Source organism: Somniosus microcephalus, chromosome 6 (assembly GCF_052327205.1).
Source record: "Somniosus microcephalus isolate GS21.2 chromosome 6, FLI_Smic_1.0, whole genome shotgun sequence".
In the NCBI taxonomy this organism is placed as follows: domain Eukaryota; kingdom Metazoa; phylum Chordata; class Chondrichthyes; order Squaliformes; family Somniosidae; genus Somniosus; species Somniosus microcephalus.
This window is the reverse complement of record NC_140992.1, coordinates 28265913-28290768: the sequence shown is the minus strand read 5'-3', so window position 1 is coordinate 28290768 and position 24856 is coordinate 28265913. Positions and strand designations below refer to the sequence as shown.

Here is a 24856-nt window from a genome sequence, read left to right as displayed (position 1 = left end):
GAGTTTTCGACGTAGTGGTAGATATGTGAATATGAATAGACTTGCTGTAAAAGCAGTTTAAAAAGAGCTTAGCAAATATTGGGTTATAAATAAAAATGAAGGTTGTAAGGACAAGTATAAAAATAAATGGTCGGATACACTATGGCACCAATCCTGCTGAGATTATTGGAATGCCATCTATAGAATAGAACTGATCAGGTTGATAAATTGCAGCCTTTGATAGATTGACTTTCTGAGGGACTTTATTCTTGGGAGAAATTTTAGTTTATTTGTTGTTATTTGCCTTCACTGCAAGAGTCATTGACAGTGGAAATTATATATGTTCTATTGGAACGAATTGACTCAGTGTGCCACATGCTTTTCCACACTTTCGTTATTTTTGTTCCTCAACCCCACCAATTTTCTCCCCTGCTCCTCTGAAAATATTGACTGATACTGGAATACAATTTCACTGACTTTGAGTACTGCCCCATGTGCCTATTCTTCATCTGCGAATCTAGAAGGGCAGGTAGCACGCTGGTGGATGGTCAGTGTGCAGAAGCGCTGCTGCTGCTCAAATTATCGGGCATGTGGAGGCTCGAGGCCTGCAATAAGCCTGAGGCACATATGTGCCTCAATGTGCTCGGACGGTATGAATAGCGCAGGGAGTCTGTGCGTAAACTGTATGCAAGGCTTATTAAGACCCTGCAAAAAATGTAAAGTGGGAGGGCCTCCCCAAAATGTAACTGGAGCACCTGAGCCAGCCGCACGGCCCTCCTTTGGAATGGGTGCAGAGGGCAAGGCCCAAATTTTAAAAACTCCCAGCTCACGTGCCACTTGTGTCACAACTTTGTGTGCCCACCTGCTATCTCTGCCTGGAACTCTTCCCCCTCACGTCAAAACATCCTGCTGATACTGAACAGGTAGCCAGCAGCCCTTGACTGACTACTGGTACTTGAAATTCCAGCTGTTGCCGCCCCCCCCCCCTCCCCCATCACACTACCAGTGTCACCAACACATCCTGATGATATTCCTGGAGTAGCAGAAACATATTCAAATGAACTGACTTTACATGATCAGGCAAGGTCAGCTCATTCTACACACAACAGTGGCAGCACCTGTGGTGTTGTGCAGGGCCCCATTATTGGGCCCTGTGTGCAGGCAGCGTATTTCGTTGTAGGGGACATCATAGCCGAGTGTGACCGTATCCTCACCTGACATCCACATATCTGATCTTTCCAGCAAGATTTAACTTCAATCAGGCTCGAGGGGCCAAATGGCCTACTCCTGCATCCAATTTCTTTCTTATGTAATGACTCTGTTATATATTTTGACAGCACACTTACCAACTGAGCCACCTCTAACATATCCGAAAGCTTCTGACTGTTCAAGCTGAACTATTTGATTGATGGGTTGGTTCTAGGCTTGGATCTGAGTTCACACATTGAATGGATTCACTAAAAAACCTCAGATTCAGCCCAGGGAGTTGCTAAAAAAACAATCTTGGCTGTCAAAACAAACCCAGATGGGTCCATGGAACTGCACAGAACCAACTTGGATAATTCCAATGAGGGGCTCGGAAATGGAAATAGCAGTTCCAAGGAATGGATAAAAAAGGTAGTCAGCATAGGTTGTTCCGACATATGTAGCTTATTGTACAGATCTGTGCTCACCTTATTCTGGCCACTGTGGTTAAGTTAGGGCAGAATAGTCAATGACCTAAATTGTTGCAAGGAGCTCGCCAAACTGTCTTGTATTTCCTTACGGGATAATCAGCTCAGTTTGGATTGAGTTCTGCAACCCATCCTAGTCCTCACTGACAGGTCTTTGGTCAATAACCAGGAACTTCAGAGGATAATCTCAACTGGAATGATAGGGCATGGATTTGCCCCCACAAATGTACACATGGGGCTGAATTTTGCCGGCGCTCAGAGTGTGGGTTCGGAGGCGGGTCCGCTGTCAAAATCAAAATGATTGACAGTGGGTTGGGAACCCGCTCTGAACCCACCTCCATGTAAGTTTCCAAAGTGTCGGGTCTGCGAATTCAGAACAGACCCGACACCAAGCGGCGGGGGAGTCATTTAAGATAGTTAAATGCTTGTTAAACACTTGTTAACTACTATTTTGCTGGCCTATTTCTGTTCTCCCACTTTTTTAACAAGGTTCACGTCGTTCGGAGATCACGTCAGGTAAGTAGGTTGGGTTCTCTATGTCTCCCCATTGCTATGAATAGGTGACAGCTGCAAAAGTGGTATAAAAGCTACCATTTCACAGCTGGTCACTTTCCAATGTCAGAAGCTTGAGCCTTCAGGACTTGGAAGACACTTGTATGCAGTTTGGAAGTGTTTGGAGTAAATTCTCTATCCACTGTCACCTCCTTGGAGCAAGCTCTCTCACCACTGACAGCTCGCTTCTGTCATCTCAACTTCAGCTGCCATCTATTCCAGCAACATCGGTGCCCTTGAAAAAATCTCACCTTGGTCCTCTGAATCCCTCCACAATCAGCCCCAACACCAACATCACCAAGCACACCAATATCACCAACAACAATACCAAAGATCTCCGCAATCACCTGATGCTGCACAGGACACAGGCCATCAGCACCTGACCACATTGCTGCCCGGGAGGCCAGTGATGGCATCACCATGGCCAGATTTACTTCACTTGACACTGTACACCCTGGCTGCCACATGATGTGCCAGGTTGACACCATCCAACACCAGCACCATAAATCATCCCTACAATGTCCAAGCCATTCCTTTCACACTCTTCACATTTGTGGTGGTGGGGAGGGTGGGTGGGGGCGGGTTATGGGGGGGGTGGGGGGGAGAAGTTACGTCTCAACATTCACTGGAACTCAATAAGACACTTCCAAAGGTGAGCACAGATCAGCACAATAAGGCAAAGTGTTAAAAATAAAGATTTCAATGCTTGACAACACATGAACAGAAAATTTACATTGTTGAACATGGCATAAGACACCCAAGTGCCTACCCTTGTGTGTTGTCAGTTGGTATGATTGGACTAGGATGAGGACGAGTGTGAGGGGTGGCTAGTAAGATGGGGAAGTGATAATGTAGATAGAGAGGGATGGGTGGAGGTGCAAGGTAAGTTGGTGTGAGTAAGGATGTGCAGGAGTAGGGTAGGGAAGGCAGAGTTATGGGGATGTGATGAGTGGCACAGCAGGATGAGGTTGAGTGTGGCTTTGCAGTAACATTTTGTGATCTACTGAGATCAATGAAAGGTTTGCGCCACTGCAGCCTGGTACTCCTGATGGCATCCCTGTTTTTGTCCTCCTGTGCAATGTACAACCAGGCTGCGTTGGTGTCCTGGGGAGGTCTCTTCCGCCCTTGGAAGGGAAGAGATCCTCCCTGCGTGCTGTGACTCCCTCCATAAGCATATAAAGGGAGTCATACGGGAGCCTGGGTGCAGCCGTGCATCTTTGTGCAGTGCTCGTCAGTGTTTGCAGCACCTCAATGTTGTAGAACACTGACAGCAGAACTGTCAAAATCAATGTGGCCGTGGTCCCTTTAAGGAAACCGGCTGATGACGTGTCATCAAATAATGTCATCAGACCCGCTTCCTTTTAATTGGACGGGAACCTCGCAGGGCGGGCTTAACAAGCCCAATCTACATAAAATCCTTTTCACAGAGCGGCTGCAGCCGGGGCCGGGACCCGCCAACCACCTCTCCTGCCTCGACCCCGCCTCTGCTGGCGAAATCGCGGCTGTGGTGTGTTTCTGAACTATGCTATCATATGGAGTCGCTAAATGAAAGTTCAGAAACTTTTTTCCGCAGGGGGGAGGAAGACCTAAGAAAGCTTTCCTGGAATTTCTTTACACAGTGTTTCAACTTTGGTTACTGAGTAACAGTGATGGAGCTTTCAGGGCATGTCTCCAACCCATCCTCTTGGCCATAGAAGGTGACCTCACTCTGTAAAAAAGACTTGCATTTATATAGTGCCTTTCACGACCACCGGACATCCCATAGTGCTTTACATCCAATGAAGTACTTTTTTTGAAGTGTAGTCACTGTTGTAATGTAGGAAACTTGGCAGCCAATTTGTGCACAGCAAGCTCCCACAAACAGCAATGTGATAATGACCAGATAATCTGTTTTAGTGATGTTGATTGAGGGATAAATATAGGCCAGAACACTGGGGATAAACTCCCCTGTTGTTCTTCGAAATAGTGCCATGGGATCTTTTACGTCCACCTGAGAGGGCAGACGGGGCCTCAGTTTAACGCCTCATCCGAAAGACGGCACCTCTGACAGTGCAGCACTACCTCAGTACTGCACTGGATTTTTGTGCTCAAGTCTCTGGAGTGGGATTTGAACCCACAACTTTCTGACTCGGAGGCAAGGGTCCTACCCACTGGGTCACGGCTGACACTAAAGAGGCATGTTTCAAATTGGTTTTCCATGGGTATGACTTTCTTGAGTGTCAGCTGTGGCTCAGTGGGTAGCACTCTCGCCTCTGAGTCAGAAGGTTGTGGGTTCATAGTCCCATTCCAGGACTTGAGCACAAAAACCTAGGCTGACACTCCAGTGCAGTACTGAGGGAGTGCTGCACTGTCGGAGGTGCCGTCTTTCGGATGAAACGTTAAACCGAAGCCCCGTCTGCCCTCTCAGGTGGACGTAAAAGATCCCATGGCACTATTTCGAAGAAGAGCAGGGGAGTTATTCCCGGAGTCCTGGCAGATATTTATCCCTCAATCAACATCACTAAAACCAGATTATCGGGTCACTATCACATTGCTGTTTGTGGGAGCTTGCTTTACGCAAATTGGCTGCTGCGTTTCCTATATTACAACAGCGACTACACTTCAAAAAGTACTTAATTGGCTGTAAAAAGTGCTTTGGGATGTCCTGAGGTCATGAAAGGTGCTGTATAAATGCAAGTTCTTTTCTTTCTCTGGGCATTGATACATTTACCTGCCCTCGCAACTGAGAGCCCTAGAGATACCTTCTGGACTTGAGGTCATCCAAAACTCGGATGCCTGTGTCCTAACTCGCACCAAGTCCTGTTCACCCATCGTCCCTGTGCTTGCTGACCGACATTGGCTCCCGGTTAAACAACGCCTCGATTTCAAAATTCTCATTGTTGTTTTCAAATCCCTCCGTGGCCTCGCCCCCTCCCTATCTCTGTAATCTGCTTCAGCCCCACAACCCCCCGAGTTATCAGCGTTCCTCAAATTCTGCCCTCTTGAGCATCCCTGATTATAGTCGCTCAACCATCAGTGGCCGTGCCTTCAGCTGCCTAGGCCCTAAGCTCTGGAACACCCTCCCTAAACCTCTCCGCCTCTCTTTCTTCCTTTATGACACTCCTTAAAACCTACCTCTTTGACCAAGCTTTTTGGCCGGCTGCCCTATTTTCTTAGTTTCTCAGTTCTGACGCAGGCTCATCGACCTGAAACGTTAACTCCGTTTCTCTCCCCACAGATGCTGCCTGACCTGCTGAGTATTTCCAGCATTTTCTGTTTTTATTTCGGGAATTCCAGCATCCGCAGTATTTTGGGAGATGGGGAAGTGCAACGAGACCTGGGTGTCCTTGTGTACCAGTCGCTGAAGGTAAGCATGCAGGTGGTTAAGAAGGCAAATGGTATGTTGGCCTTTGTAGTGAGAGGATTCGAGTACAGGAGCAAGGATGTCTTGCTGCAGTTGTACAGGGCCTTGGTGAGACCACACCTTGAGTATTGTGTGCAGTTTTGGTCGCCTTATCTGAGGAAGGATGTTCTTGCCATGGAGAGAGTGCAGCAAAGATTCACCAGACTGATACCTGGGATGGCAGGAATGACGTATGAAGAGAGATTGAATCAATTAGGCTTATATTTGCTGGAGTTTAGAAGAATGAGAGGGGATCTCTTTGAAACTTATAAAATTCTAACAGGACTAGACAGACTAGATGCAGGAAGGATGTTCCCGATGGCGGGGGAGTCCAGAACCAGGGGTCACAGTCTAAGGATAAGGGGTAAGCCATTTAGGACAGAGATGAGGAGGAATTTCTTCACCCAGAGAGTGGTGAACCTGTGGAATTCTCTACCACAGAAGGTAGTTGAGGCCAATTCATTAAATATATTCAAGAAGGAGTTAGATATATTTCTTAAGGCTAAGGGGAACAAGGGATATGGGGAGAAGGCAGGGACAGGGTACTGAATTTGGATGATCAGCCATGATCTCATTGAATGGCGGAGCAGGCTCGAGGGGCCGAATGGCCTACTCCTGCTCCTATCTTCTATGTTTGCCTTTGCCCTAATTTCTTATGTGGCTCGGTGTCAATTTTTTTGGTGTCTCAGAACACTCCTGTGAAGCGCCTTGGGGATGTTTTACTCCGTTAAAGGCGTATATATAAATCCAAGTTGTTGTTGTTGTTTGGCCTACTTTGTGCAGTGGCTGGAGCAACGTCACGTGACCAGCCTCGCACCTTGCCCCCCCCCTCGCCATCGATGCCCGTCCCTCGCTCTGTGCTCGATTAACCCGTGAGGGGAGAAAATGGCGGACGAAACAGCGTTGTGCTCGGGGAAACACAGCCTGCGCGGCGGCTCCAAGGTGGGCGACAGGCGGCGCGGCTAGCGAGCTAATCATTAGACCAGAGAGAGAGGGCGGCCGGTTGGCCGGCGCGGAATGCTGCTTTCCTCCTCTCTAATCTTGTTTGAGCAGGGTTCGGGTTGGACGGCCGAGGCCCAGGCCCAGGCCCCGGAGCCCGGGTACACGCGGGCCGAGGGCAGGGGCGGGGAGGTTCAGGGCAGGCGGGGAGAGGACGGCGGCTCCTTGCCGGAGGTCACCCTACTGCGATCGCGTGCTTCAGTCACCGGCCAGCGCCGAGCTGCCGCCTCCTCCTCCTTCTCTCGCCTGCTGCCGAAGCCAACCCTTTTAAAGTCTTGATTTGTCAAATATTATTATTTTAGTTGTGAGCTGAGGTGTTTTTTCTCCCCCCTCGCCGCGATGGGAATTTAGTTAAGAAAACGCCAATGTCTGCATCCACCTCGCACAGCCCGGGAGGATGTGGTTCGCACAGCTCAGGCCTACTGCAATGCTCCAGTCACATTGCTGACTTTTTATCACTCTTGCTTTTTGCTTAAAGTAGTAATTTTACGAACTTCTGGAGTGCCTTGTCCATTTTTTTAATACATATCTTTTAAGCTAAGCATTTTTACAAATGATGTACAGTCCTCTTGGATATAACTGAGGGTTCACCCCAGGATATTCTTGTAGAGAGATGCCTGCTGTTTTATCTCCCTGCCCTTTTCCTATAAATTAAAAGGGATGGGCAATTTTTTGAAAAGTGGGTTAAATAATCAATCCATGGATGTAATCTTATTTTAAATGCCTCAAGTGATTACTTGTGGAATGTGTCAGTCATGCTGATGCAATTTAACCTCCACTCACTAGTGTCACCTTAACTTTTAATAAGTATATATATTTTGTGAACGCGAATGATTTTCCAGAAAACCTATTTCCTTGTCTTGCGCATAAGGACTTTGTGTTCTGACAGACTTTATTGAATAAAGAGTTTTGGATTTATTAACTAGCAAAATTAAATAACTTTTTTTTAAATGGTTAACTGTAGCTCTTAAATTACTTTTTCCTCATTTCTTCAGTTTGCCTCCCATGCTTGAGCTTTCAATCGGAGATGTGGCTAAGTCTGGGAGCTCAGTAGTTTTGGGAAGAATTATGGTTGGAAGGTCCCACATCCCATCATTCCACAATGTCACATGACACACTCGTACACTGTTGTGGATTAAGATTGCCTTGGTTAAAAATCAGATTGTATGAGAATTAGTAATTATCTTTGTGTAAAAATATTCAATTTATTCCCACAGGTGCAAGTGATGCGTTGCTGAGTTGTCCAACACCAAAGTTACAAGAATAACTTGTGTATTATACAAACAGGCATGTACTATTCTTTTTATATAACAAGTTTAAAACTTTTTCATGAAAATTGCAAGTAATTTTCAATAGATATGTGATGCTTGAATATTGGAACAATCCTTTGAAGTGTATATAGGTATATTATCTGTGTTTTCTCGTGTACCATAATTACTGCTGTTTTCATAAGTAAACAATTTTTCTTGAGTAATTTGATCAGAGATGTACTGTGCAGCCCTTGTATTTGCATTAATTTAATATTTGATGGATGCATGGACATAATTTGCAGGGGATATAATTGAATTGAGTTTGGATACCATTGTGAACCTTAACATTAAGTCTTCAACAGTTCAAATATATCTGAATAGTTTATCAGATAGCCACCTTGAACTCAGATTGTGCCATGTTTTACATATCAAAATGTGGTAAGCCATGCATTTGTTAGATTTTGATCAATTTATTCATTAGTGTGGAGAAATGTGGGTGTGATTTTTAAAGTTGTGTGTATATGCCAGTTTTTAATTTTGTTTATTAAAATTTATATTAAATTGGTAGTTACAACCAGTCTCAAGTTGCAGAATGACAAAAATCTATACCGAGATTCATGAGAGATGGTTCATTATCTCTTGTGGAAATATTGCCACGAATTTAGGGAAGCTCTGTGTACAGTACATATTATGAAGGTACAGCGAACGATGGGGAGAGATTTGAGACGCTTGTGTTTCAGTTGTCCTATTCTCGCTAAATCATAGACCTAGATTAGTCATTATTGCACTTGTCTTGTTGGAGAGTTTGTTCTTAGATTTTCTATTTTTACAGGATTTTATTCATGCTTGTTTTTGTTTCTATAGAATTTCAAATTATTTTGAGTATGTCAGGAATCATACTTGCCAACCTCTAATCAGAAAGTGGTGGCAAATGTAGAAGAATTTAGTGTTGTTTAAGATAAGGGTCATCACTGTTAAGGAATATGACAAGATCCATTGACCGTACTGTATGGATGGCAAGCTCCAAAGGGAACCTATGCAGCACCAGTATGACATTTCTGGTGTTCATGGTTTTTCTGGGTAAAATTGGTCAGATTTTGAGTTTCTTGTAGTTTTGTGGAATACAGTAGATTCACCTGTCTAAGGAATTGAATTGTTTTATCTAGGACTATTACAGTTGTCAGAGGAGACTTTTAATATTGCGATACAGATTTCAGAATTGAAAGGACACAGTATATAAAATAGCCCCTGGAAGTTAGTATGATGACTTTATTTATATTTAAGGGCCCAACCAAATAACTTGAGCTAAAAAATTTAGACTGCGGCATTGTCATTAAGGTCTCAGTAAAGTGCAGTGGTAAACAAGTGAAGTTTTATACTTTTAGGTCCACGTGAACTGTTTTATATAAAAAAAAACCTTCAGCAGTAGTGTGTGCAGTTCTAATTGCCTTATTACAGAAAGGACATTATGGCATTGGAACAGGTGCAGCCAAGGGCTACCTGTCTGATACCTGGCATCGGACATCTGAGCTACACAAAACTACAGATACTCAATTTGTTTATGCAAGAGAAGATTGCGATGAGATATGAAGGAATTCATGATTCTTAAGGCCATTGTAAGCTGAGCTGTGAGAAACTGTTCACTATCACTGAGAACAGCAACAAGGGGGCCTGGGTTGAAACTTAGAAGGATAGAGGGGAATGGGCGCAACAGATATAACTATTTCACCCATAGGGTGGTTCATATTTGGAATTGACTGCTTGGCGGATAATTTTTAGGGGGAAGTTAGACAGGCATTTGGCAAGAAATCGAATGAGGGATCCAGGCAGTAAACCTTTTATTCTGTCTTTGAATGCTTGGGGCTGGCCAGATGGGCCAACATAGTCTTTTTTTGATCCTTTATATTCCTACTTCGCTTCATTTCTACAGTGGCAGAGATTTTCCTTCAAAATTTGGTTGTACTTGGAGAGAGAGCATCTTCAGCTGCACAGCACCAGTGTAAAATACTTGTAGGTACAGCTCTGTCATTATTGATGGTGTTAGTGGGAGCAACTTGAGATGAATTCAAGTATCCAAGTATCACAAGTAAATTAGCACAGTATTAAAGCACATTAGCGTGTGAATTTTCCTATATAGTATTAGTACAGGTAGACTACCCTTTATCCGGACTTCCGAAAACCGAAACCCTCTAAAAACCGAAGGTTTTTTCGTTCAGCGTAAGTCGTGCGTACGAACGAAAAAACCTTCGGTTTTTAGAGGGTTCCGGTTTCGGAAGTTCGGATAAAGGGTAAGTCGTGCGCACGACCCCCCGCCAGCCCCGACAACCGCCGACCCCGCCAGCCCCGACAACCGCCGATCCCCCCGCCGGCCCCGACCCCCACCGACCCCGACTGACTTACGCTGAGCGTCAGCGTAAGTCGTGCGCACGACCCCCCGCGGACCCCCGCCGACCCACCTTCCGAAATCCGAAATTTTCCTTTATCCGAAACTCGGCTGGTCCCGAGGTTTTCGGATAAAGGATAGTCTACCTGTACCAGTATATTAAATATGCTGAGAAACCAATACTGGAGTGTTATTAGGTCTGCTTGTAAATATTCTAGCAGTTTTCAGTTGGCTGTACTATTTATATATGTAATATATTTAGGGATGTGATTGTGTTATTAAAATATGGTAGTTTTTTTTGTTAAACTGGCATGGTCATTCTTTTCTGTGGAGGTGGAATGGTACCCAACACAATCCAGTGATGCTGCATTCTTCTTGACTTTGGGATATGGTATCACATTGGCCATACTTTTTATTGAATGTTCTACCATGTTTTGGTGAGCTCCCTGATGCAGTCTTCGATCAAGATATTTTTTGGCTGCAGGCCGGTCTGTATCTTAGACTTTACCTCACACCTAATGGAAATATAGACAGGGTTGTGATCAAGAGTGAAATTGAAACATAATCTGAATGTTAATCTGAACGGCTAGAACTTTTGGATTGCCCTCAGCAGAAACAGCACTTGACAGTAAAGCAAACTTGCTTAGGTAATGGAAATGTTCATAGTTCATTGGCAAAATATGAATGACTGTTAAAGGACAGCGTCAGTTGGGGATGTTTGAAGATTTGTATTGAAAATACTCCTCGGCACGTTTCTTCCCTTCCTCGAGTAAAATCAATTTTTTTTTAAATAGCTAAATTTGTCTGCTCCCTGCGGGAAGAATATTTGCATTGGTGTGATCTCGTGTTAGCAACTGTTGATGAAACTGAGATTGGCATCCTTCCCAATTCTAGGTGCTGGTCCTGAAAGGAAAGTTGAAGATTTGGTCGTGTCTGGGAGACTGTCCTGATTGCAGTGATAATAGGCAAGTTGAGGTGCATGAGGGGGGTTGGGATTGCTCCATCTCCCAATATCATTTTTCTTGGATCTGTTTTAAGTGAGAGAAGTGGGTTGAGTGTGATATAACCATACAGTCAGGAGAGTGGTGAAGAATTTAAGGTGTATTTATTACAGAAGTTAGCATCTGTACAAAGTGGCATTAGCTTCACGTCGGCACAAAACTTGTGTAGTGTATGTCTGGTGTTCAGGGCTGACCTGAATCTGGCGCAAAGCAGAGTGAAATTCTTTCTTTCAGGTGCTCTGTCTGCTTTGCTCTGGTGCCAGGCTGCCCCCTGACTCTGAATACAGGCTGCATTTGTATAACTAACATTGTTACAAAGCAAAAACTATTACAGTTGTAGTGGTACTTGGTTGACCAGAATGGTTTCAAAAAAACAATCTGCTTTTGTGGTTAGTGCCTCTGGCACTCCAGATAAGAATATAAGAATTAGGAGGAGTAGTAGGCCATACGGCCCCTCGAGCCTGTTCCGCCGTTCAATAAGATCATGGCTGATCTTCGACCTCAACTCCACGTTTCCGCCCGATCCCATATCCCTTGATTCCCCTAGAGTCTAAAAATCTATCTCAGCCTTGAATGTACTCAATGACTCGGCATCCACAGCCCTTTGGGGCAAAGAATTCCAAAGATTCACAACCCTCTGAGTGAAGAAATTCCTCATCTCCTCTTTTAAATGGCTGTCCCCTTATCCTGAGACTATGCCCCCGAGTTCTAGACTCGCCAGCCAGGAGAAACAACCTCTTCGCATCTATCCTGTCAATCCCCCTCAGAATCTTATGTTTCAATGAGATCACCTCTCATTCTTCTAAACTCCAGAGAGTATAGGCCCATTCTATTCAATCTCTCCTCAGGACAACCTTCTCAACCCAGGGATCAATCTAGTGAACCTTCGTCGCACCACCTCTAAGGCATGTATGTCCTTCCTCCGATAAGGAAACCAAAACTGCACAGTACTCCAGGTGTGGTCTTGCCAAAGCCTGTACAATTGTAGTAAGACTTCCTTACTGTTGTACTCCAAACCCCTTGCAGTAAAGACCAACATGTCAAGATACCTGCAAACACTATCTTGATGCTCAAGGCACATGGTTATTAGTAAGTCTTGGATCACCTTACTTGATGTACAAGAAGGAGGTTTTATGCTATAGTATTGTCAGTTAACAATGAAGACTTCACATCTGCAGCATGTGTTTTTTTAAAAACCCAAAACACAGAACTCTTAATTTTTGTTAAATGCGCACAGTGGACTTTGAGAGAAATAAATTAACACATATATATCTGTAAAATGTATAAGCGGTTGTGCACCTGTAGATAGCTACATTAATATTTTTGCATTTACACTTAAAACAAATGTTACATTTATGAAGTGCCCTGGATAGCGAAGAGACCCTCTGAGCACTTTTTAAGCCCAGTTTGACCCCGCACTGGAGTTGTACTCCATGTATTGTCAATCCTAAGCAGTGTGAGACTGCCATCATCGGGTCGAACTGAAGGGATAATTACTAGTCCTAGCCCTTTTCGGGCTACCCCAGATCAGGCGTATTCCCCAGACGTTCACCTTCAACTAAAGTTAGAGATAGCCGAATTCTATAAGACGCTTAATTGGGACTAAAGGTTCAGACTATCTCTCCCTAAGGGAAAGGAACGACATAAAGATGTTACCGTCCTCCAGATAGCTCTTTTAATAAGTTTAACTAGACTGTAACCTTCCGGATATTATGAGGATCCGGAAAACCCCCCCAGAATTCTGCAACTCCTTACAAAAGAGAGTACAGAAATTGAGTTCGCGAGTTTGATACAGAAATACTACTTGAGACAATTAAAAAAAATATATAGATTTATTTAAGAGCCGACATACAGTTAACAGCTGGTGAGTCAATCGTGACTAACAGTTCAAAATACAAATAGCTTACATTTCTTATTCTCAGAAATCCTTGTTCTCAAATCTTAACTTCGTACATTTTTACATCTTCTTAATCCAGAATATCCACCAAAATCAAATGAGTATCTTTTTGATCCCCGAGACTCGAGAATTAAAAACTTACAGAGCGTACCTCTGAAGTTGAGAATCGCTTGCCCTTTCCAGTGACTTCTGACTTTCCATCTGAAAAGCTCTATTTTTATACCTCTTTTTAGTGGTTTATTCTTTGAAGTTTTCTGCTGATGTAAGCTAATTATCTCTAGTCATCTTCTGTTGAATTCTTTCTATTCTTGCTGTCAATTCAACTGTTAGCTTGCAGACTTCTGTCTGTTGTATAGGTGTTTCAAAACGTTATCATAAAAAACAATATGACAGTAGTATTTATTTGATGCCATTCTTACCGAAGGTCTTCCATTCAATTTCTAAATCACCTCTGCTGTTTGAAAGCAGACAACGTGACTCCTATGTGTTCCAAGTTCACTACAAAAACCATGTGATTGCTTGGTGTCATCTATTGATGTCATATTTTCAAAGTGTTCTGTTCCTTTTACAACATGTAAATCAAAAACACTTCAACCAGGGTGTTCCATGCATCTCTTAGCTACTTCAATTGGTTGCATATATAATCGTGTTTCCTGTCTCATTTGATGTTACTTTTACAAAGGCACATGGTTTTTTAATATTCTGTGTTCCTGTTCGAAGTGTCAGTTTTTAACACTTTACTTGGACATTGCTATTGTGTTGGTTCCAAACTGCAGACATTCTGGAAGCTGCAACTTGCTGTTTCAATAGAGCCATTGTTTTTGTATTAACAATCGGTTCCCATTTCAAAAGCTTGTATGGTGTTTACAACTTGTGTGTTAACACTTCATTTTATCTCAGAAGCCTGTATTGACACAGCCTGTGTCGCCGAAGCTTTCCAGACTTTTAAACCCAGTATGTCATGTATTAATATCAGAAATCTGTTCATAGGATGGTGTATCTCTTGGAATATGGCTATTTCCTTTACAAGGCCAAACTCTGGATTTATACTGTCACATTTCTGTGAAGCAGAAACCCTAATGACACGAAAGTGTTAATAAAACTCTACCTTTTTGATGAGGTGCCTGGAATGGGTTGCCTGTCTGTTTTCTTGGCCAGTGAACAGCATGTGATTTGGTAATCTCGGATGGAAGGGAGAAGTTTCTTTTTCAGAAATGAACTGTTTTCGATGATGTGTTCTCCCATATTTTGGGTATGTAAGCAGTCTTTTCTTTGAAAAGTGTCTTAACCTGCTGATCTTTGAACATTGGTGTAATCTTATTTTGTATACATACAAAATTGCCAGGGTCAGGTTTGAGACGGGGCTGTTGATGTTGCAGATATGTTGCTGTAAACGGTCCTTATTGATCTGTGTCTTCTGCATATCTCTAGTTCGGTGAAGAAATAGATAGCTTTTAAAATGGAACTTGTCACTGATCGCTTTCTGTTTTTGCTGCTAGCGGCGACCAGAGCAGGTTTCATACTTCAGGTTTCACCCAAAGCCAAGCATTTTAGGGAGTCGTGATCCATTATGGAAGGGCAAGATTTGGTCCGCTTTGCTTCAGTCAGTTCAGGCCTTAACGTTCAATTTATACTGTGTAAGACTCTAATGTTTTTGCACCATTGTAACTTATAGTGCAGATGTCCCACACTGGGTGAGGTGGAGTTTGTCAAAACTCTGTTGGAAGGGCGTAATCTGGCCCCTGTGCCGGAATTGGCCTGGTGTGCTCACTTTCCTGTCATGTCGGACTCTAAATCTGCTGGAGCTGAACATTCCTGGGAGGTTATCTTTGTGCCGTACTGGGGACAGAACCAACAAAACTGGGACACCTTTAAGGCATGACCTGTTTACCTCCTAGGTTGAAGGGTTAGAAGGAAAGACTTGTATTTCTATAGCACCTTTCATGACCTCGGGACGTCCCAAAGCGCTTTACAGCCAATGAAGTACTTTTGAAGTGTAGTCACTGTTGTAATGTAGGGAACGCAGCAACCAATTTGCGCATAGCAAGGTCCCACAAATAGCAGTGTGATGATGACCAAATCATTTGTTTTATTGATGTTGGTTGAGGGATAAATATTGATCAGGGTATGAGGGAGAACTCCCTTCCACTTCTCAAACATAGAAATACATAGAATATACAGCACAGGAACAGACCATTCGGCCCAACCAGTCCATGCTGGTGTTTATGCTCCACTCGAGCCTCCTCCCATTCTTCCTCATCTAACTCCTTCAGCATAACTCTCTATTCCCTTCTCCCTCATATTTAACTAGCTTCCCCTTAAATGCATCTATACTATTCCCATCAACCACTCCCTGTGGTAGCGAGTTCCACATTCTCACCACTCTCTGGGTAAAGTTTTTTCTGAATTCCCTATTTGATTTCTTGGTGACTATTTTATATTGGTAGCCTCTAGTTTTACTCTTCCCCACAAGTGGAAACACTATCTGTGTCTACTCTATCAAAACCTTTCATAATTTTAAAGACCTCTATTATGTCACCCCTTTGCCAAGAGACCCAGCCTGTTTGTTCTTTCCTGATGGGTATACCCTCGCCTTTCTGCTATCATCCATGTAAATCTTTTTTGCACCTTCTCCAGTGCCTCTATCCTCTTATTAAAATATGGCGACCAGAACTGTACACTGTATTCAGTGTGGCCTAACCAAGGTTCGATACAAGTTTAGCATAACTTCTACTTTTCAATTCTATCCCTTTAGAAATAAACCTGAGTGCTTGGTTTGCTTTATTTATGGCTTTATTAACCTGTGTTGTTACTTTTAGTGATTTGTGTATTTGTATTCCCAAATCCCTTTGCTCCTCTACCCCATTTTAGATTTTTATTTTCCAAGTAATAAGTGACCTCCTTATTTTTCTTGCCAAAATGTAATACCTCACACTTATGTGTTGAAATTCATTTGCCAATTATATGCCCATTCTGCAAGATTATTAATGTTGTCTTGTAATTTGTTGCAGTTTTCCTCAGTATTTGGTGTCATCTGCAAGTTTAGAAATTGTATTTTTGATTCCAAAGTCTAAATCGTTAACATAAATGATGAATAACAGTGGTCTCAGCACTGCTTGTGGGACCCCACTTTCCAACTTCTGCCACTCTGAATAGCTACCCTTTATCCCTGCTCTCTGCTTTCTGTCTTGCAGCCAGCTAGCTATCCATTCTGCTACTTGTCCCCTGACTCCGCACGCTCTGACCTTACTCATTAGTCCATTGTATGGCACCTTACCGAAAGCCTTTTGGAAATCTAGATAAATTACATCTACTGCACTACCCGTGTCCATTCTTTCTGTTACCTCTTCAAAGGATTCAATGAGGTTGGTCATGGCAGACTTTCCTTTTGAAATTCATGTTGACTATTTGTTGTTATATTTTTGGTTTTACCAGGTATAAGAATTTCATGGGCATTCAGCGGGCAGAAGTTGGGCACATAGTGCAACTCTCCACCGGCAGAGGCCCTTCTCCCGGGGATGCGGAGGATCTGTCAAGAGAATTCTTGACACATCGCAAATTCTGGGTTTTAGCGCATACGCTTCGCATGCCTAAACCCGTAACTTGCGTGGCCCCTACAGGCGCGTGTGCACCTCGTACGCACCCGTAGGGGTCGCGAAATACAGCCCATTAAATATGTGTAATAGTGCCTCTGCAGTCTTTTCTAGATTCTTTTAAAATGCATGGATGCAATCCATCCAGACCAGCGGTTTTATCATCTGAGTTTGATTAGTTTATTTAATATTTCTCCCCTTTTTTATTTTAAATGCTGGTGTCTCATTTCTAATCTCAAATTCCGATGTCATGTCCACCTGCTCTGTCTCCCTGGTAAATACTGAAGCAAAATAATTATTTAATATTTCTGCCATTTTGCTATCGCTACCTATGATTTTTATCCTGTCCATCCCTTCGTGACCCTATTCCCATCCAGACTTTCCTTTTTTATTATTTATGTGCTTGTAGAATATTTTACTATATTGTTTTATGTTCTGGTAATTTAATTTTATAGTTCCTCTTTGCCGTCCTAATTTTTTTTGACTTTTCTCCTAATCTCTTCGTGTTCTACCTTGTCATACTCTCCCCTGCTGTCCATGTACTTAGTGTATGCTTCTTTCCTTACCCTCAAATCTTCCCTTATGTCTTTATTTATCCATGATGTTTCATTAGTGTTCAGTTTGTTCTTGTTTTTTAGCAGAATATATTTTTCCTGGACTCTGTTTTAAATGTTTCCTATTGCTGTTTTACATAATTGTTTGCCAATATTGTTCATTTTATTTTCCCAAGTTCTATTCTCAGCCCCTCAAAATCGGCCTTTCTCCAATCTATTACCCTGGTCTTTATGCATGTGTCCTTCTCAATTGTTATCTTAAAGCGTATTATATTGTGATCACTATTGCTTAGATGTTCCCCTACTTTTACTTCTGTTCTCTGCTCTGGTTCATTCCCTTTACGAGATCCAGTAGCGCTGTTGGGCATCTTGCATGCTGGGTTAGAAAGGAGTCATGTACACATTGTAGGAATTCCATTCTTAGAATATACAGCACAGAAACAGGCCATTTGCCCAACCAGTCCATGCTGCCGTTTATGCTACACTCGAGCCTCTTAACTTTCCTCATCTAACTCCTTCAGCATAACCCTCTATTCCCTTCTCCCTCATATATTTATCTAGCTTCCCCTTAAATACATCTATGCTATTCGCATGCAAGATGCCCAACAGTTCTACTGGATCTCGTAAAGGGGAATGAACCAGAGCAGAGAAAAGAAGTAAAAGTAGGGGAACATCTAAGCAATAGTGATTCCATTCCCTTATCCCCATTACCTCTTCTGGACAATTAATTTTGGGGTAGTTGAAATCCCCTATGACTGTTGTTCTATGTTTTTTACTCATTTCCCTAATTTGTTTGCATTTTTCTACCTCCACCTCCCTTCCACTATTAGTGTGATTGATCCTTTATTATCTTTTATCTCTATCCACATGGATTCTGTTTCTGTCTTACTGATGGCTGCAACACTTTTTTCTACTGCCATTATGTTATCTCTAATAAGTACAGCTACTCCACCTCCTTTTCCCCTCGTCTCTTTTCTAAATATGTTATATCCTGCAATGTTCAATTCCCAGTTCAGATTTTTCTGTAGCCATGTCATAGTCATAACAGCACAGAAGGCGGCCATTTGGCCCATCAAGTCCATGCCGGCTCTCTAGAGCAATCCAGTCAGTCCCATTCCCCCGCTCTATCCCCGTAGCCCTGCAAGTTTATTTCCTTCAAGTGCCTATCCAGTCTCCCCTTGAAAACATTGAGTGTCTCCACTTCCACCACTTCCGTCAGCAGCGAGTTCCAGGTCCTCACCACTTGCTGCATAAAAAAGTTTTTCCTCACGTCCCCCCCTATATCTCTTGCCCAAAACCTTAAATCTATGTACCCTAGTCCTTGTACCATCGACTTGTAGGAACAGCCTTTCCCCGTCTAGCCCATCCAAACCCATCATAATCTTGTACACCTCTATCAAATCACCCCTCAACCTCCTTTGCTCTAATGAAAACAAATCCAGCTTCTCCAACCTGTCCTTGTAGCTAAGATCCCCATCCCTGGAACCATTCTGGTAAATCTCCTCTGCACCCTCTCAAGGGCCTTCACATCCTTCCTAAAGTGTGGTGACCAGAACTGGATGCAATACTCCAGTTGTGGCCTAACCACCCCTGAAAGAGTGGTGGAAGCAGATTCAATAATAACATTCAATAGAGAATTGGATAAATACTTGAAGGGAAAACATTTATAGGGCTATGGGGAAATACTCCAGTTGTGGCCTAACCAGCGCTTTATAAAGGTTCAGCATAACTTCTCTACTTTTCTACTCCATACCTCTATTTATGAAGCCCAAGATCCCATATGCTTTGCTAACCACTCTCAATATGTCCTGCCACCTTCAGGGACCTCTGTCCTTGCACACTCTTTAAAACTGTGCCATTAAGTGTACATTGCCTCTCCCTGTTCCTCCTGCCAAAATGCATCACCTCACACTTCTCTATTAAATTCCATCTGTCACTTGTCTGCCTGTTCTGCTAGCCTTTCTATCTTCTGTTGCAGTCGATCAGTATCATCATCACTGCTTGCCACACCCCCAAGTTTGGTGTCATCGGCAAATTTAGAAATTCTACTCTATTCCAATATCCAGGTCATATATATATCAAAAAAGCAGTGGTCCAGCACTGACCCTTGGGGAACACCATTGTCTACCATCCTCCAATCTGGAAAAACAGCCATTTACTACAACTCACTGTTTTCTGTCCTTAAGCCAATTCCTTATCCAAGCTGCCACTGACCCACCTATTCCATGAGTCTCAATTTTGTTAACCAGCCTTCTATGTGGTACTTTGTCAAACGCCTTCCTAAAATCCATGTAGACAACATCCACTGCATTCCCTTCATCAATCCTCCCTGTTACTTCATCAAAAAATTCAATTAGATTAGTCAAACACGATCTGCCATTTACAAATCTGTGTTGGCTCTCCTTAATTAGCTTAAACCTCTCCAAGTGCCCGTTAATTTATCCTTGATTATTGTTTCTAAAACTTTACCCACCTCTGATGTTAAGCTGACCGGCCTGTAGTTACTAGGATTGTCCTTGCACCCTTTCTTGAACAATAGTGTCACATTTGCCACTTTCCAATCCTCTGGCACCTCCCCTGCATCTAGGGAAGATTGGAAAATTCTGGCAAGCCCTTCCTCTATCTCCTCCCCCAATTCCCTTGGCAACCTGGGATGCAAGCCATCTGGACCAGGTGACTTATCCACTCTAAGTTGACCCAGCCTTTCTAGTACTGTACATCCTGTTTATCAATTTTCACCCCTTCCATTGCTTCTACCTTTTCCACTTCTTTATTTTGTCAGCATCCATCTCCTTAGTAAACACCGATACAAAGTACTCATTGAATATTCTAGCCTTGCCCTGCGCCTCCTAAGCATATATCACCACCTTTGTCCCTAATGGGCCCCACCCCGCCTCTTACTACCCACTTACTGTTTACATGCCGGTAGAAGATTTTTGGGTTCCCTTTTATGTTAACCACCATTCTACTCTCATGTTCTCTCTTTGCCAATCTTATTTTCATCTTCACTTCCCCTCTCAGCTTATTATATTTGGTCTGGTTCTCCCTTGAAGAATTCACCTGACATTCATCATACACCCTCTTTTTGTTTCATCATCTTCTCTATCTCCCTCGTCATCCAAGGAGCCCTTGTTTTGGTTCCCTTACCCTTCCCTCTTGTTGAAATGTACCTTGCCTGTACTTGGAACATCTCCTCCTTAAAGATCTCCCATTGTTCCATTGCAGTTTTTCCTGTCAGTCTTTGGTTCCATTTTACCCTGGCTCGATCCCTTTGCATCCAATTGAAGTTCGCCCTATTCCAGTTTAGAAGTTCCACTCTAGATTGTTCCTTGCTCCTCTCCATTGCTAATCTAAATCTTATGATACGATGATTACTCGTACCCAAGTGTTCTCCCACAGACGCTTGGTTGACCTGGCTCACCTCATTCCCCAGCACCAGATCCAGCAATGCCTCCTTCCTAGTTGGGCCAAGAACATACTGGGCAAGGAAATTCTCCTGAACACATTTCACATTTCAGGACCTCATCCCTCTTTCTGTCTATGTCATTGGTAACGATATGGACAACGACCTCTGGCTGTCCACCCTCCCCCCCTTGGAGTATCCTGCAGCCGCTCAGTGACATGCTTGAGACTGGCACCAGGGAAGCAACATACCATCCTGGAGTCAAGTCTGCATCCACAGAAACACCTATCTGTTCCCCTAACCAATTAATCCCCTATCACTATTGCTCTTCCACTCTTCTGCCTCCTCTACCCCCCCCCCCCCCCCGTGCAGCTGAGCCACCCGTGGTGCCTTGGCTCTGGCTGCTCCCCCCTGGATAAGCCATCACCTCCACCAGTTTCCAGAACTGTGAACCGGTTAGCGAGCGAGATGCACTCTGGGGATTCCTGCCCTACCTGCCTGGTCCTCCTCTGTCTGGCGGTCACCCATTCCCTCTCTGTCTGCACATTCTGAGGCTGCGGGGTGACCACTTCTAGAAACATGCTTTCCAGTGATCCCTACTACATCTGGTTCCTTGCAATATATTGCTGCCTCCAGTTCCCCTGTTTTATTAGGGACACTGTGTGCATTGCTGTACAGACAGTTTGTCATTTTAATAGCAGTTCCTCTCTCTATTTTTAACCATCTTTTTAGACTCCTCTTCTTTAACTCTTATTTATTCCCATGCCATATATGTCCTCCCTTAGTTTAGTCTGTCCTACGCTCTCCTTTCCTGTTTCGTTTGTATTCAGGGTTGTTTCATTTCTCGTAGATCTCTTTTTCCCCCCCCCCCCGTCTTACAAGTTTAAGGTCTTTGCCATGGGATTGTTTACGTCTACCTGGGAGTGCTATTGTGGGATGTTACTGGGCCTTTTGACCTTTTCTGGAGGTCTGTCAAAGTTAGGTTCTGTAGAATAGTGGATGGAGAGGCCTTGCGAGCCATTCCCAGGTTTTGTTGGTGGCGGGGGAAGAGAAGACTTTGTGAGATAGGATGTTGGCATCTGGGGTTTGAGTTCCTCAGTCCACTTTTTGTTGGGGTTGGGGGGTGGGGTAGTTTAAAGCCATTGAAGTTTATCCCTAGATATCAATAGGCAGTCCTTGACTGCAAGAACAATATATCTGCTGTTTTAGAATAGTTAACTTGTACCCTGGGTGAGAGTCAGACAAAATTTCTGTTTTGGAAGATGCTAGAGAGCGAAGCAGATTCGTAATTATTAGCATGTACAATAGCGATAATTTTGTCCATAGGAACAGGAGTAGGCCATGCAGCCCCTCAAGCCTGTTCTGCCATTCAATGAGATCATGGCTGATCTGTGACCTACCACCATATACCCGTCTGCCCCATATCCCTTAATACCTTTGGTTAACAGAAAGCTATCAATCTCCGAATTAAAATTAGCAATTGATCTCGCATCAATTGCTGTTTGCGGAAGAGAGTTCCAAACTTCTACCACCCTTTGTGTGTAGAAGTGTTTCCTAATTTTTTGTCTTTTAATACTCCTGTGAAGCGCCTTGGGATGTTTTACTACGTTAAAGGCACTATATAAATACAAGTTATTGTTGTTGTTTCACTCCTGTAAGGTCTGGCTCTAATTTTTAGACTATGCCCCCTAGTCCCAGAATCCCCAACCAGCGGAAATAGTTTCTCTCTATACCCCATAATATCCTGAAAACTTCAATCAGATCACCCCATAACCTTCTAAATTCCAGGGGATACAACCCTAATTTGTGTAATCTCTCCTCAAAACTTAACCCTTGAAGTCTGGGTATCATTCTGGTAAACCTACGTGGCACTCGCTCCAAGGTAATCTATCCTCCCTAAGGTGTGGTGCCCAGAACTGCTCACAGTACTCCAGGTGTGGTCGAACTAGGGTTTTGTATAGCTGCAGCATAACTTCTAGTCCTCTAGATATAAAGGCCAGCCTTTTTGATTATTTTCTGTACCTGTTCGTGACATTTTAATGATCTATGTACCTGGACACCACTCCCGCCCCCCCCCCCCCACACACTATTTTTAGCTTGTCAACCTTTAGAAGGTACTCTGTTCTATCCTTTACAGGTCCAAAGTGGATGACCTCACATTTGACTACATTGAAATCCATTTGCCACAGTTTTGCCCATTCACTTAATCTGTTAATATCCCTTTTGTAATTATTTGGTTCCATCTACACTGCTTACAATGCCACCTTCTTTGTGTAATCGACAAATCTGGATATATGACTTTCTATGCCATTATCTAATTCGTTAATAAATACGGTGAATAGTTGAGGCCCCAACACAAATCCCTGCGGGACACCATTAGTCACCTCCTGCCAATTTGAGTACCTACCCATTATCCGTACTGCCTGTCTCCTGCCGCTCAGCCAATTTCCTAACCAGTTCAATAATTTTCCCTCAATTCCGTGGGTTTCTACCTTAGTTAACAGTCTCTTATGTGGGACTTTATCACATGCCTTCTAGAAGTCCATATAAATAACATCCATAGACATTCCCCTGTCCACTGCTTTAGTCACCTCAAAAAAATTCAGTCAGATTTGTCAGGCATGACCTTTCACAAATCCATGCTGGCTCTCTCTGGTCAACTGAAAATTTTTGAGGTGTTCAGTCACCCTATCCTTAATTATAGACTCTAGCAATTTCCCGACAACAGATGTTAGGCTAACTGGTCTATAATTCCCTGGTTTCCCCCTCTCACCATTTAAAAATATTGGAGTGACATGCGCAATTTTCCAATCTAAAGGAATGGTTCCTGAATGGAGAGAACTTTGGAAGATTATAGTTAGGGCTTCTGCAATGTGCTCACCTACTTCCTTTAAAACCTTGGGATGGAAACCATCGGGTCCTGGGGATTTGTCACTCTTTAGTGCCATTATTTTCTTCATTACTGTTAGTTTGCTTACGTTAATTTTATTGAATCCCTGTCCCTGATTCAGTATTTGTTTCCTTGGGATTTCTGGCATGCAATCCTCTTCCTCTACTGTAAATACTGACGCAAAGTAATTATTCAACATGTTTGCCATTTCCTTATTATCATTTATAATTTCACCACTTTTAGTTTTTAAGGGGTCAACATTGCTCCTGACTACCCTCTTTTTCCTAATCTAATTGTGAAAACGTTTTACAGGAAACTTTGTGGTATCCGGCATTGATGGGACCGAGCTGGTGCCGTTAGATCAAAACTGCCGCATAAACCAGCGGCAATGTTAAAACATAGAGCTTTTCAGCTCCGTGTGAATCAACAAACCCTGTTGCTTAGCAACAGCTTCAAAACAGTCAGCTGCAGCTGCAAGCGTCTCTAGCTGAAGCTGTTGCTTAGCTACAGACCTTGCAGAGCCTGACTGGGGGGAAAAAAAAGCAACGAGAAGTAAAAAAACTTATAGAAAACGGCTCCTGAATTTTGCCGGTAGATAGAGCTTTCCGGACTTTTAACCTCCGGTTAAACGAAAGTTTCCTGTATGTTGATTTTGATATCCCTTGCCAGTTTCTTTTTATACTCCCTTTTTGTAGCTCTTATCTGTTTTGTGACCCTTTGCTGCTCTTTGTATCTTTCCCATTCGCTGGGATCTGTGCTATATTTTGCATTTTTGTATGTTTTTCTTTTAGTTTTATACTGTCCCTTACCTCTTTAGTTTTATACTGTCCCTTACCTCTTTTAGTTTTATACTGTCCCTTACCTCTTTAGTTTTACCCTGTCCCTTACCTCTTTAGTTTTATCCTGTCCCTTACCTCTTTAGTTTTATACTGTCCCTTACCTCTTTTAGTTTTATACTGTCCCTTACCTCTTTAGTTTTATACTGTCCCTTACCTCTTTAGTTTTATACTGTCCCTTACCTCTTTTAGTTTTATACTGTCCCTTACCTCTTTAGTTTTATACTGTCCCTTACCTCTTTTAGTTTTATACTGTCCCTTACCTCTTTAGTTGTCCATGGCTGTTTTTTGGCAAGTACAGCTTTTGCCCCTCTGGTATAAACTGGTTCTGTATCGCCATAAATTCTTTTTTGAACATCTCCCACTGATGATCTGTCGTTTTACCCATTAACAGATTTGCCCCGTTTACTGTGGACAGTCTCTGCCTCATCCTGTTGAAGTTGGCTTCACCTAAATCTAGAATC

At 43.1% G+C, this 24856-nt stretch overlaps 1 protein-coding gene across 6 annotated transcripts in view; it reads left to right on the top strand.

The window, feature by feature from the left end:
• Nucleotides 1-6421: 6421 nt before the first annotated feature.
• Nucleotides 6422-24856, top strand: part of u2surp (U2 snRNP-associated SURP domain containing) — a 99084-nt gene continuing 80649 nt past the window's right edge. For all 6 annotated transcript variants that reach the window (XM_085989877.1, XM_085989875.1, XM_085989874.1 and 3 more), the window contains exons 1-2: nucleotides 6422-6528; nucleotides 7803-7872. The gene's annotated coding sequence lies outside the window, so the exon portion shown is untranslated. The remainder of the gene's footprint in view (nucleotides 6529-7802; nucleotides 7873-24856) is intronic.